This window comes from Echinops telfairi, unplaced genomic scaffold, assembly GCF_000313985.2.
Source record: "Echinops telfairi isolate 266 unplaced genomic scaffold, ASM31398v2 ScPeMD7_1713;HRSCAF=2227, whole genome shotgun sequence".
Taxonomy (NCBI): Eukaryota; Metazoa; Chordata; class Mammalia; order Afrosoricida; family Tenrecidae; genus Echinops; species Echinops telfairi.
The window spans coordinates 10,568,844-10,581,871 of record NW_022105611.1 but is presented as its reverse complement, the minus strand read 5'-3'; the positions used below and the strand labels follow the sequence as shown (position 1 = coordinate 10,581,871).

General features: G+C 42.6%; 1 protein-coding gene across 1 annotated transcript in view; it reads right to left on the bottom strand.

Annotated features, from left to right (window-relative positions):
- Positions 1 to 7,194, bottom strand: part of RAB30 (RAB30, member RAS oncogene family) — a 109,101-nt gene extending 101,907 nt beyond the window's left edge. The window contains exon 1 of the mRNA XM_004708858.2: positions 7,024 to 7,194. The gene's annotated coding sequence lies outside the window, so the exon portion shown is untranslated. The remainder of the gene's footprint in view (positions 1 to 7,023) is intronic.
- Between the last annotated feature and the right edge of the window lie 5,834 nt (positions 7,195 to 13,028).

Below are 13,028 nucleotides of genomic sequence, written 5' to 3'. Positions count from 1 at the left end.
TTCTGGGTCCAATGGCCTCAGCAGACAGGCTGCTTTGGAATTTGGCCCAAACCATGTCACTGTCTCCATAGTTTATCTTTCCCCAGGTGACTCTGGTTTTGTTAGGTTTGCTGCCAGCAATCACTGTGCTGCTCTTTGCTTTTTTCACAGTACATCTTGTGCCTCAATAGAATTCCATTTGTTCTCGGGCATAAACACCTTTTAAGGAGAGTGTGTGCTCCCTCTGGTTCTGGAGACCTCATGTATTGCCATCAAAAATGGCCTTGGACCAGAGCCTTGCAGACACACTTGCCATTTCAGAAGTCCTGTTTCCAGCAGGCCTCCACTGGCCCCAAGTTGGCAGAAAAGGGAAAGCAATACATGCACATTTTGCCGACAAGGATCTGAAGCTCAGAGAGAAATATGGCATGTCCAGCATCATACGCTGGTAGAGATGGTCTAGAGGATCTACTTTATCATGCTGCATCCCCTTCCTGTGTACTCTTTTTCTATAAATGGCTTCATCGTTTGCATAAGTCAAAAACTTAAGTCATTCTTGATTCCTGCTCCTCCCTATTCCCACGTTCAATCAATCAACAAATTGTACCAAGGTTAATTTTCAAATGTAGTGTCTCTTCAATCTCTTTCCCTTTTCTCCAAGCCCTCTACCACCAGCCTAGATCCAAGGCACCATCATCCTTCGCTTCAACTTCAAAACTGAATTGCCACTTGGTCTCCACACATTCACTTTGGCCAGTTCCCTTTCTTCTTCACTTAACAACCATTGTGACATTCTGTTTATTTGTTACATGTATTTGTATCAACAGCTGCTCTGCTAAAGAAAGATGAGGCTTTCTACTCCCAAAAAGATTTACAGTCTTAGAAACATGGAGAAGCAGTTATACCCTGTCCTATAAGGTTGCTATGAGTCAAAATTGACTCTATGTCAATAAGTATATAGTATAGTAATAGTATAGGATAGTATAGTGTGTGTATATACACACATACTATATATTATATATTAAATAGTACTGTATATTAAATATGCATTACATATATTATATATTATATATATTATATCATATATATATATATACATATATATATATACCCAGGAAATGCTGTGGGTTAGGTATTGGGGTGCTAACTGCAAGGTAGGCAGTTTAAACCCACCAGCTGAGCTGAGGAAGAAAGATGATGTTATCTGTTCTTGTGAGGATATACAGCCTCAGAAAACATATAGGGTCACGATGAGTTGGAATTTACCAGAAGGTAGTGGGTTTAGGCTAATATCTATAGCAATGGCTATAGATACGGATATAGATACCACATATACTCGTGTATTAGCCAGTTTTTCAGCAACTTTTTAATGCAGTTTTTGTGGTAAAGTAGGTGCCTCGGCTGATATTCGGGTCAGCTTATACTCGAGTATATACGGTATGTCAAAAGGCATAACTTGTGTTAGACCAGAGAAAGGTAGATATTGTCTACTACTAGAAAGCAATAGGAAAGTGGTAAGACTGCATCCTGTCAAAGGTGGAAAATGTGTGAAACCTGGAAAAACAAGGAGTCCCGCAGAGTTCCGGCTCTCACAGGTTTCACTGTACAAGTACATAAAAAACAAACACCTGTTGATTCAACAATCTTTACAATCATAATCCGATGGCATGGACTACATTCCTCATGTTGTGCTGTCAGTGCGATGTTTGCATTGTGGATTTAGATACCCCGATTGCCCTAGGAGGGGCCCTGGGGAATAGTGGTGAGGTTGGGCTGCAACGTGCAAGGTCAGCAGTCTGAAACCACAGCTACTCTGCAGAAGAAAGAGTTACAGTATCCAAAACACAAAGGGGCACTTCTACTTTGTCCTAGAGAGCTAAGGGCCACCTCCATGGCAGTGTGTTACTGTCCTAAGGATAAAGACCAAAATTGACATGTTATTGCCCTTAAGATAAACACTAAAACTGACTTGAGGTTTAAAAAGCTCTCCACTCTAGTCTCTGCCTTTCTCTCCAGCATCATTCTTATTTATTCTGGTCTCCTGCCCTTGCTGGGCCCCATATACAGTTGACCCTTAAAAACATGGATTTGGACTGCACGGGTCCAATAATATATGGAATTTTTCTCCTGCTGCTGTTGTGATGGGCTCAAGTGTTGGGAGTATATGCTTAAAATGTGTGACAAATGTGTGACAACTGTGTGACGCTAACCATCTCCACTTGAGTAGTCCCCTTGTAAGTGCTGGGCCCTTGTGGTAGTTACATAATGTTGTCAATTTGAGAGGATTAAGAGTGAAGGAGTGAAGGTTAGCCTGTCAATCAGGTGCAAGCTTGGTGACCTCGTTTGGAGGCGCTAAGGAGATAAATAGCTCGCTTGAGGTGGGGGGCTCACTCACTCCCTGCAAGACATTACAGACAAGGAGCCTGATGGACTTACGCTGATGCAGCTAGTGTCAAGCTGGAGGAACCATGAAGAGACCCCTGCCAGTGCTGAGATGCTTACAATGCCACTGGATCCACAAGACTTCCCACCACTGGCCTATGATCGTCCTGCATTCAGCGACATTGCTTGTGTTTCATGAGCCTGAAGAAGACTTTATAGATTGGTATTGGACATATGGGCTAATATTGGACTAACAGACTTGATCTGGACCGGGCTGGGATGTTTTCTCAATATTCAATTGCTTTTGTATATAAAACTCTTTCTTATACATACACGAGTCTCCCTGAATTTGTTCCTCTAAGCTACCCGGACTAACACATTATGATATAAAGCTCTTTCTTATACACATATGAGTCTCCCTGAATTTGTTTCTCTAGTCTACCCAGTCTAACATACCCCTTATCCCTCCATGCCTGCTAACCTGGAGAGATGAACTGCTCATAGGGAGATTAGCAGCACACAACACTTTAACTAGATACTCCTACATTTGAACTTACCGTAATAGTGAGAGGAAAAGAAAAATCCACCTGTAAGTAAGTGCACAGTTCAAACCCACATTGATCAAGAGTCAACCTATAAACTATACATGGAAGAATCAAACACGTAAATTATACATGGATTTTCAACTTCTAGGGAGGTGGACGCCACTAACTTCCTCGATATCAAAGGGTCAACTAGACCGGCTGGCCTCTGTAAATCCTCATACTTGCATGCCTTTGTACTTGTGAACATGTAGTTCCCTCGGCCTGAAACCCTTCTCCTCCTTGTTTACACACCTCCCATTGCAAACGAAATTGCTCCCACTCACTCTTCAAGTCTCAGCTGAAATGTCACTCCCCACAGGAATATTCCTGGATTCCTCCAAACTAAGGGAGAGACCCAAGTTCTGTACTCCCAATCCACCTCGTAGAACACGTCTTTTGTAAGTAGCCTTCATCACACTTGTAATCAATCAACTGTTCAATGGTTGTCTTTCCGACTAGAATATAAGCTTCCGGGGGGTCTGAGAAATGTCTCTTCACTGATGTCTCCACAGTGGTTAACACATGTGCTGTATAGTTAATTCTGACTCGTGGCAACCCCATGTATGTTGCAAAAGACATGTGCTCCATTGAGTTTTCAATGGCTGGTTTTCCAGAAATAGATCACCAGGCTTGTCTTCCACGGCAGCTCTAGGCAGTCTCAACCCTCCAATCTTTCAATTAGCTGGCTAGTACATTCTCTGCTTGCACCGTTGTTCAATTAATATTTGCTGTGAGAAAGATAGCTTGGGGCCAAATGATAGAGGCTAGAACATCAGACCAAGTAATTCAAGGGACAAGAATCATGACACCTTTGCAAAAATGTAAAGAGAGACAGAAAGACTTACAGTTATTGCTGAGACAAGAATGACTGGGCAAATGTAGCCCTCTATTCAGCTCCTAAAATCTTAAAAAGCTTGAGTGGGTGAGGAAACATTTCAAAAGAAGCAAAGTAGAAATAAGAAGGTGGTGAGAAAGAGGTCTAGGGGGCCAGTGTCTGAATCTGCTGTCATGCCAGTTGCCTCGGATGAAGAGCACTTAGACTTCCCATCCCGAGAGGAGCACTGCTGTGGAACAAGCAGACGTGACCGGCACCAGCACACCTTCTCCTCAGCCAGGGCTATCACACGGCAACATGCTTGCCACGACAAAACAGACCAACCATCAGAAGAACAAAACTGTTCCTTCAAGTATCTTCAAAAATCAAACAAGCAGTCTGGACCCTTGGATCTCTCTTCAGCAATCAACAGGTAACAGGGAGTGAAAGAAAAGAGCCTTCGATCAGTCACTAGAACTCAGATTTAAGAAACAAACAATTCAATGAGGCAGAAGCCACTAAAAGTCGGGTTATTCTTTGTGAAAAGCCCTAGTGAAAGAGCTGCTAACTGCAAGGTCAGCAGTTTGAAACCACCGGCCCCTCTCCAAGACAGAGAGATAGGGCTTTTCCTCCGTGAAGAGTTAGTCTCAGAAACCCATGGCGGCAGTTGTACCTGTCCTGTACAGCCACTATCAACTTGACAATAATGAGAATTTCATCCTTTGGGAGAAGAGTCTTGATGGCACTATCAGGCAAGTGTTGGACTGCTAATAACAAAGTCAGCAGTTCAAACCCACCAGCTGGTCCAAGGGAGAAAAATGAGATGTACAGCCCTAAAACCCTACATAGAGTCACTATGGTTCCGAATACACTGACACTGAATCACTCTCTGGAAAGTATGGACACTATCTCTGTAAAAGCATTTTAAAAGCCTGACAACCTATCTCAAAAATCTCAAACTCACTGCCATCCAGTAGATGGCAACTCATATCAATCCTATAGGGCAGGGTAGAACTGCCCCCATGCGTCTCCGCCATGGCAACTCTTTACGGAAGTAGAAAGCCCCATCTTTTTCCCCCAGAGAGAGGCTGGTGATTTTGAACTGTGAAACCTTGCAGTTAGCAGCCTAATGCATAATTGCTACACCACCAGAGCTCCACTATGCCACCAGGGCACCTGACCTTTGCCTATAAGCAGCTTTAATACAGATGCTAGTGAGAAGGAGAAAAAGTAGCATGGCTTTAAGTGCAATATTCTATTGTCCACATGCTGCTGGAGCCAAATTAGGTTTGTCACAAGGGGTGACAAGAGCAGGTGTCACTTATCCCACGAAGCATCAAGAGCAAGAAAAGGAAAAGGCAACGCTTCTTCAGAGGGGATTCCATAGTATAAATCGTCACAGTCTACTCTAGACCCACCCTGAGTCGCCGGATGGGGTGGGGAGTGTTTCAGAAATTGTTAAGAGACTCAGAGAAAGAGATGACATCGCGGTGATGAAGGGGAGATGCAATCTAGAGGGAAAATGAGGATTGCAAAAGTAGAGACAAATGAAGAAACTTCCAGAGGCATAAAGGTGTGGGGAAAGAGGCCAGATGGAGAAGGCAGAGCAGAGGAGAAACATGAGAAGTAAAGGTCAATCCTTCCCTAAACCTGAAAGCTGCTCACTCCACCCCTGTAATTCTGCTACCACATAGTCCACATGGTGGACGGTCCTTAGCATTCTCTCACACCAAATCCATTGCCATCGAGTCGAATTCCAACTCACAGAGACCCTACAGAACAAAGTAAGAAAGCCTCTCGGGGGTTTCCAAGGCTGTAAACCTTTTCAGGAGCAGACTGCCTCCGCAAACCTTCCCCCCCCCTCCCCCCGCACACACACCCCCCTTGCATCCTATAGCAAGAAACATGTAATGACACAAAAATGAGCAAAATTGGTTCACTAACAAAGCAGTTCACAATGACTCTCCCCTGATGCCTGATGAGGCGTTAGCATTTTAGAGCTCAGCATAAAATACTCTGGCATTTCTCCTTGTTTTGACATTCCAAGAACGGGTGTGATTGACCCCAAGTCCATTCATTTTCAAGGTTGTAGCTCTCTCAGCTAAGACTGGCCCCATCTGTTCTGAAGCCAGCCAGCCGTTTATCTCCAAGTAACATATTTGTTGCAATAATCATCCCCATGACTCTTAAAGAGGACAGCAAACATCATACAATTAAGAATGCCTTCTGTCCCGTTAAATGTGTCAGCTTGTTTAAAAGACAAAACAAAACAAACAAACCCAAAAACCCTCCAGCTATGCTCTTTGGTTTCCCTGGCTAGGGCCACTCTTCCATAAGTACCTTCCCGTACTGGCAGACTAAGGTGACAGGAGCTTCTAACTTTCTTAATCTCTAACCTGTTCAAATGAATCCGAGTTTCCTTCATCCATCCTTTTCCAAACCGTTACTTTGGTATGATGGGGACGGTGCCTCAGGAAACAGCCGCTCATTACGGTACCATTGTCAGTGGCAAGACGCCTATTGCAATGTGATTTAAAACACTCGCACTAGCCCAAATCTGTCGGTTTCACTTCCTAACAATACTGAAATCCTGCAGTCAGAAGGGAAAACCCTTAACAAAAACGCTGCTTCCAGCAGCCTGCAAGAACGTTCCCCAGACACGTGAAATGTTCCCAACTGGTGCGGAGTGCACCATTAAAGGACACTGTCACCTCAAATCAGCAGCAGAGAGACCAACGACATGGACCTACACTCATAAAATAAAGACCCACAAAACTTAACCTACTCAGATGAGCACGTTCATCTCTAAAACAGTGGACGCCCTCGAAATGCCCTAAAGTAGCATGCGCCCACATTAAATCACTGTCTCCATTTCTCCCCACGCATCACCCCTTCCCACTCCAACCTCAGCGCTCGGACCGTCAGACGGGACTGCAGCCCCCCTTCCATCCAGCCCCCCTCAGTCGTCTTCTGCTTTTCCACGACCACGTCCCGACAGCCAGCCAAGCCCAGCCCCCTCTTGCAGCCTGCAAAAGGTTGAGGGGAGTTGCGAGTAGGGAATGGGCTGGCACGCGTCCGCGGCGGGGGAAGGTGGCTGGAGTTGTTCTTTGCAGTGACCCAAATTGCACGGCTCCCCCCTCAGCAACGCCGACGAGCGGAGCATCACCGCCCCAAGCCCGCCCGTCCCCACCTTCCCCAAAGCCTAGAGAACTAAGCGGGAGTAATAACTTGGCAGAACCTCTGGAATCAACCACTTCAACTCACCTGGTTTGGGATTTGTCTCCCCACCCCAGGCATACACAGAAGTGATGTGCGAACGGGTCACCCACGCCAGGGAAGGTGCTGGGCGTCCGTAAGTCCAAGGGCTGGAGCCAGGTCCTGCCCTGATGCTGCCGCTCCTCTTAGCTCAGCTGGAGCGAGCGGTAGTCGCGAGCCCAGCAGCAGCAGCAGCAGCAGCGGGAGCAGCGGCAGCCAGGGGGGGTGAGGGGGTGGGGGGGCGGATAGATCTTAGCACAATGAATGCAGTGGGGTTTTTGCAATGACATCATCTCTCTATGCAAAGGGCCCCAATAGCCATGCTCGGGAGAGGTGCATTCTGGGAAGTGTAGTCTTCTTCGGGCCTGGCGGGACGCAGATGTTACCGCCGGAACTACAATGCCCAAAATGCGCCGAGATTGGACGCGCCCTGAGGCAGCGAAAGGGACCCAGCCGCCATATTAGGAGTGTTGGTAGGGTTCGGCGGAGCGAGGCCGAGGTGTTAGGCAGCGCGGGAGCCGGATGATCGTACGGGGGACGGTGAGGTGGAGGACCAGCCGATGGGAGAGCTTCGGGTACGCACCTGTGAACTTAGGAAGCGGGGTGGCGGCCGGTCTGGAGGTTGGTGTGCGGCGGGTGCGAATACGGCGTCTCGGCCTCCGGGCTAAAAATGGCCTGGGCCTCACAGCCGGGTGCGATTGCTTACAGCCCTGACGCTCTTTCTCGGTTTTGTATCCAGCGGTTACTTCTGGAATTAGAGCATCTTTTCGACCTCGGGGCGGTTAGTATCTTTGTTGGAATGGGAGGACTCCCGGGGCAGCGACTTCCGTCCGAGAAGCCAGCCATCCTACCACGGGATTGAGATCGCACGTTCTACATTCATGTCATTTTTTTCTCCCTCTCCTCAAGGTTTTGAACCCACTCTGTTTTAATTTCGTACAAGAATGCTTTGCAAATGGATCCAAAGAAATCGAGTTGGACGATAGTAGCCGTGCTGGGAAAGGGACTAAGCATTCGCCCAGCAAATAAGAGACAAGGAGACATCTAAAGAATTAAAACGGGGTTTTCCAACCTACCTGCTCTAGCAGGGCCGTGTAGAAAGGATATTCTTGATAGCGATCGTTTCTGGATAAACCTGGAGTCGAGACCTGAAGGATGCATCTCCATTTTACTTTAAACTATATTCCGTGTTGAGTTTGTGGCTTATCAAACTCAATTTCATGTTTGTGATTGCCATAAAGAATGTGATTTTCGGGTTTATTTGATAACCAAAGTACAGAGCTTTAAACTGTTTTGACCGTTGTCAAACTATATTTTCCAGTTATGTTACTAATGTGTATTTGTTCTTTTTCAGAGTCTATCTCGTGGAAAGATGAGAATTTTCCCCTCCTGTCTGAAGGGTTAAAAATGCTTCCTCTGTGCCTTCTGTCTCCACTCTCTTTTGCACATTATTCTGAAAGCAAAATTATTAATCAGTTACTTTTATTCATTGAAGGAATACTCTTCAACCCCCGTTAGGAGTTAATAATGTTGCACTAATAAATAGTTCCTGATCCTTCTATCAAAAAAAAGAAGAAGAAGAAGAAGACTGGACAAGGTTGTGAAAATTAAAGTGTCTGTGTCTCAAGTATATGCAGGTGATGACTTCAAAAACAGTTTTGTGAAGAACATTCGTACATGTCATATTTCTAGGAACAGGTTACAAGATGAGTGATATTGTTTCATTTTGAAGTAAAGGCAGTATGTGTCTGTGTCATTTATCAATGAGTACAGCCATGGAAAAGGTTCGCATAATATTTTATATCAAAAAGCACCAGCTTTGCAAGTGATGGTGGTAAGTATAAAACATTACAGGCCTAATATATCTTACCATAATGAAATGAAGCAGATCTATTAAGATCTAAAAAAAAGATTTATTACATATCTTCTGGAAAAATAGTTAAAGAGTTGTTAAAGCCAGGTCCAGAGAGATAGTTTAGTGTCCCAGAAAGAGATTAAGAAAACTGTGTAAGTGGAACTGAGGGTGGTAAAGGTCTATGTTTTTTTCATCTCCTAAAGTTAAAATCATTTGTATCATTATAAATAGCTCATTAAGGAATAATGAGTCTGTTGGTTTTAGGGCAAAGATGTTTTTCAACAGGAGTGAGCATCAGGATCGCCTATAGAGCTCTAAAAATATGTAACTGTTGCCTTCCCCGTTCCCATTGAATTATTGGTTGGAACTGGGTATTTTAAGACTACAGGTAAGTCTATTAAGGGTTGAGTGGCAAAGTTTATTGTATTTGTAATTTTATAGTATGTCATATAGTAATAACAAAAGCTTTCACAAAGATTAGGGGGGGTTGTGATATACTGCTTATTTAGTATAGTGGAGTAGTGCTTATTTCTTTTACCAGAAAGTATCCTGAGACCTTGGATATTTATTGCAGTGAGGGTTTAGTGTAATACAAAGAAAACCTGTTGGTAAGGCTTCACCACTAACAAATCCCTTGGTGCAGATACTTAGCAGCTCGCTGAGAGTCTACCCGAGGCGCTCCAGACAAAAGGCCTGGCAGTCTACTTCAGATCAACGAGCTAATGAAAACCGTATTGAACATGGTTTTATTCCGAGACTTGGGGTTCAATGAGTTCAAGTTGACACAACTTTATTTTCTTTGCTGTTGAGAATATATGCAGCAGAACATGGGGATTCAATTGCTACATATATAGTTCACGGACATTGGTTACATTATTTGAATTGTGTGATAATTCTTTCCTCTTCTGAATTATTCCACTCTCACTAATGTAAACTCACTGCCCCCTAAGGTTGATACCATGTAGCTCAGTATATAGTTGCTTTTACTCTTGGAATGTAGTGATTTTTAAATAGTTGTACACATAAAAGATGTAGTGTTTCAGGAAATTCCCATTTCTCTTAATTGCTCCTTGAGTTTGAGCGTCTCCTATTTTAGAATGGTACTATGAACTTTGCTTTTCAAAATGTTTTCATACAATTGTTTACTATTGGGAGCATCTTTACTCATAAGGAAATAGGCTGTTAATTGAGTTGATGTCACATATCACATAGCCCCATCAAGAATACTAACATGCAATCATTAAAGCTATATGAAATATTTTTCAGACACTCAGTAATTTAGGATCCCAGTTGAGTAAGTATTAAACTGCTAGCTATAAGGTCAGTGGTTCAAACCCACCATCCACTCCACATGACAAAACTGAAGCTCTCTGTTCCTATAATGATGTACAGCCTCAGAAACCTTAAGTAGATGGGAGTGTCATTATGAGTCAGAACTGACTCAGTGATGGGATGGTGTTTTGGTTTATCAGTAATTCTGACTTGAATCAAAAGTAGAAAACTATACCTGTGTATAGTTACATAAATGTTAGTGAGAATTTTCCAAGCAGACTATAGTTGTAGACCTCTGGTGGTGTAGCTTGCCCTATGGTCATTTGTTGAGTTGCAGAATAAATTTGTAAGATCAAATTACTGAGACTTACATTCTTTAAGGTGGGTTGATAAGCACTACAGAGAATGGAGTATTATTTAGTCTGCTAGTTATTAACAGTTTGGCATGCTCTACAGGTCATTGCCAAACTATCCCAAGTCTTTGGCATTAAAAGTCCTATAAGTCTTGAAGACAGGTCTCAGAAATTATTCTTGATACAGTTTGTAGACTTCAATTAGTGCTTATGCTACTAACTGACTATGTCACCATAAAAATCAAGCCCATTGCCACTGAGTTAATTGTGAGCTTCTATAGGGTTTGCTTGATAAGAGCAAGTAGCCACTTTTCTAACAGAGCAGCTGGTATCTTTGAATCACTGACCTAGCTGGTAGCAGTCCACTACGTAGCCAGCAATGCTACCCTAGTCATCTCATTATTGTTCAGTGTCATTGAGATGTGTTGGGGTTCCTTTTAGCTCCGAATTCGTTGACTCTGGTACTCAATTTGTGTGGGGTGTGTATGTTCAGTACTGCTGAGGAAATGGTATGGGGGCCTTGTCTGACCTTTGGCTTTACAGAGGTGGAAAATCTAACTCCACACCAGCCGAAGGCCGATTGCCACCAAACCGGTACTTCCATCTCCTGTGCTTTTTTTGCCTTATGTTGACACCAGCCATCTTTCCTATGGCGCTCTGCTGGGTTTGATAATTTGTTGGAACTGTCACAATTCACAAACAACCATCAGAATATGGGGTTTATTAGAGAAGCTAACCGGTTACAAAACTTCCTACACTTGTTTGGCAAAATCCTCTAGACAATTGCTTTTTTTTTTCTTTAGATACTGTAAGAAAGGCATTTTTTAATTATGCAAGAAATTCTCATAGTTCACAAAGTTCTAATCAACTTTTATATTCCAAGTTTTAAAGTTTGAGAGAAGATGTTATCTGCCTTTCAGTATTGCTTCCAAAATGAAATCTTTCTTACCTGTCTCAGAAGTAAAATACCACCAATGTAAAGATGATATAGATCTGACAGTTATAATAATTGTTCTAATCATAAATTTTCAAGCCTCACATTTAAGTTGGATTGAGTAATTTCGATAGTACTCATTTTTCTGAGTTGACACATTTGGGCATGGTACAGAATTCAACAGCTGGACTTGTCTACGGAACTTTTCTTATTTAAAAGCATGTTTTTACTATTCTTTGAATTTGCTGTATACAGAAAAGTTAAAAGTTGCTTGTAAACTATTGGTTTTAATCTGTCAGTGTCTGTAAGTCGTGATCTGAAAGCCCAAGTGCCCCATGTTAATGATGCTTAACCAGAAAAGTGAATATTCCTTATCCTTTGATTTTATTTTTCAGTTTTTAACAGGTTTGGATAGTTATAGTGGATTTATTAAACTTAAAACTTCATAAGAGTATTTGGTAAACTTAATGTAATATACTCGTGAATATAACCTCTTCAGACTTTTCAAACTGCAGAGGTGGTGATTTTGTAAGCTGTTCAGGTACATATTCAGAATTCTTAATTTGATACAGAATTTTTAGAGTGCTGTCTTTACATGAATTTACTATAAAGGTTAATCCTAATTTATCTTAAAGACATTTTAGGGAATGTTCACCAAAGTCTTCTAAATACTTAACCTTGATATGATGAATTTAGCAAATAGGTACTTAAATCAGGGACTTGTTTGAACTGCTCGCCCACTAGTGGATAAACTTCTATATCCATAATCCTTGGCATAATCTAGTGTTGATATTTTTTAAGACTTTGAGCCAAAACAAAGCTCAGCTTTCCTTTCCTACTTCCCACAAGACTTAGCCATCAGTGTATTGAGGAGACGGGGTTTGGGTTTTTCATGGTTTTGTTATATTTTTGGTCTGTATTTTGGCTTAGTAACAGTGGACGTGCGCACATCTGTTTCCTTGTGAATGTTTGAAGTATTTTACATGCAAGACAAAAATCATTTTAAAATGCTAAGTTGCTTTTTGTCTTAAAGTGCTGTATTGAGCCTGTACCATTGCAAGTAACTTAGATGTAGAACCCACTAAAATTGTAATAATCTCACTGCCATCCACTTAATCCTGACATTGAGCAACAGTAGAACTGCCTCTGGGTTTTTCCCAGTCTTTCTGGGAATAGAAAGCTCATCTTTCTCCCTTGGGAGTCCCTTGTGATTCACACTGCTGACTTTGTGGTCAGCAGCCCAGTGCGTGACCCACGTCACCACCAGGCTCCTCACATTTGGCAGTACTTCAACTGAACATGTTACAGAAGTAACCTGTACTGGTCCCATTTAGATGCAGTACTTAGCAACTAGTATAGTACAACATCTGTTTTAATAATAGTTTACTTTTGTTACTGTGCATTTATTTTACAGTATGCCCCAAATTTTCATGTCAACCTTTGCTTTGTTTTACTATATATATCATTAATATTGGGCATCAAGCTTCCTCTTTTTGAGTCTCAATCCCTGACACTCTTAGACCCCAGTATTCATGTTTAATAATTTTTTTAGCACTTCATCCACATGTCATGCAATTTAATAATTCATTCATATTGAGAA